The 1,533-nt window shown below is 45.9% G+C and overlaps 1 long non-coding RNA gene across 1 annotated transcript in view; it reads left to right on the plus strand.

The window, feature by feature from the left end:
- Positions 1 to 861, plus strand: part of LOC115948628 — an 8,476-nt gene extending 7,615 nt beyond the window's left edge. Inside the window, exon 3 of the long non-coding RNA XR_004082425.1 lies at positions 749 to 861. This is a non-coding gene — a long non-coding RNA (uncharacterized LOC115948628). The remainder of the gene's footprint in view (positions 1 to 748) is intronic.
- The last annotated feature ends 672 nt before the right edge of the window (positions 862 to 1,533 follow it).

Here is a 1,533-nt window from a genome sequence, read left to right on the forward strand (position 1 = left end):
ATTTTTGCACCCTTTTCAATGGTGTAAATCCCATTTTGGAGGCTGATTTGAGTGAGGATCCTGAGCAGGAGTCAGCAGATGGAGCTGCTGGGATGGCCAAGAGTGACCTGAGCCACCTGTGTGTCACCTCTTCCCTTTGCCAGCTGTGCTGCACTCAACAAGAAATGTTAAAAAATCTGTGTGGCAGCACTGAAATCCCCCTGGCATTTTGGTAGGGAGTAAAATATGTCCCCTTGGTAGGGATTAAAATGTGCCCCTAGATGTTTTCCTGAAGGACAACCTTGATGTCCTCATGGCTGTGGTGGGCACGTCACCCGTCGCATCTGTGCTCAGGGAGTGGGGTGGACAGGAGTTCTGAAATGGGGAAATAGCTTCACCCTCAGGTGCTTTGGGATTCTCTTTTCATCCCTCAGGTGGTTTTGTATTATCTTTTCACCTCTCAGGTGGTTTTCAGTTGTCTTTTCATCCTCAGGTGTTTTTTGGGTTCTCTTTTCCCTCTTGAGGTTGTTTTTGGGTTCTCTTTTCCCCACTCAGGTGTCTTTGGGCTCTCTTTCCCCCCTGAGGTGTTTTTAGGTTCTCTTTCCACCCTGAGGTGTTTTTGGGATGTCCCATCAACCTGGGCCAGCCTGCAGCACTCACCCTCAGCAGTTCTGTATCCTCTGCCCCAAGCTGCTCCCGGATGGAGCTGCCTGGGTGGGAAGGGGACCAGCAGAGTAACGCAGTGATTGTCCCCTGTGCTCTGTGCCAGCCCCAACGCTGCCAGCAGCAGGGATGGCCTGGACAACGAGACAGGAACCGAGTCCGTGCTCAGCCACCGGCGCGAGCGGCACCGGCGCAGGAACCGCGAGGGCCACGAGGACGGTGAGTGCCTCCTCATCCTCCCCTCCCTCATCTTCCTCACAGCGCCCAGAGCAGCAGCTCCTCTGTGGGGTTTGTGAGGGTCCCCAGGATGAGGTGAGAGAGGAGAATCTGACTGTGTTCTCAGAAGGCTGATTTATTATGCTTTATGATGTTATATAACATGCTATGATATATTCTATTCTCTATTCTATTCTCTTGCATATTTTTTCATGTTATATTATATATTATTTTATATTATATTTTATATTATATATTCTATTCTCTATTCTATTCTCTATTCTATTCTCTTATATTAATGATGTTATGTTATACGATGTTATATTATACTATACTAAAACTATACTAAAGATACAGAAAGGATACAGACAGAAGTTTTAACAAGAATGAATAATAAAAACTCATGGCTGACTCCTCAAAGTCTGACACAGGTGATGGTGATTGGTCATTAATTAAAAACAATTCAATGAAACCAATCAAACATGCACCTGTTGGTAAAGGATCTCCAGCCACATCCCAAAGCAGCAAACACAGAAGAAGCAATCAGATAATTATTATTTACATTTTTCTCTGAGGCTTCTCAACTTCCCAGAAGAAGAAATCCTGGTGAAGGGATTTTTCAGAAAATATTACGGTGACACTCCTCCTCTTCCTCCTCCTCCTCCCCAGGAGACT

The sequence above is a fragment of the Geospiza fortis genome, unplaced genomic scaffold (genome assembly GCF_000277835.1).
Source record: "Geospiza fortis unplaced genomic scaffold, GeoFor_1.0 scaffold662, whole genome shotgun sequence".
Lineage (NCBI taxonomy): Eukaryota > Metazoa > Chordata > Aves > Passeriformes > Thraupidae > Geospiza > Geospiza fortis.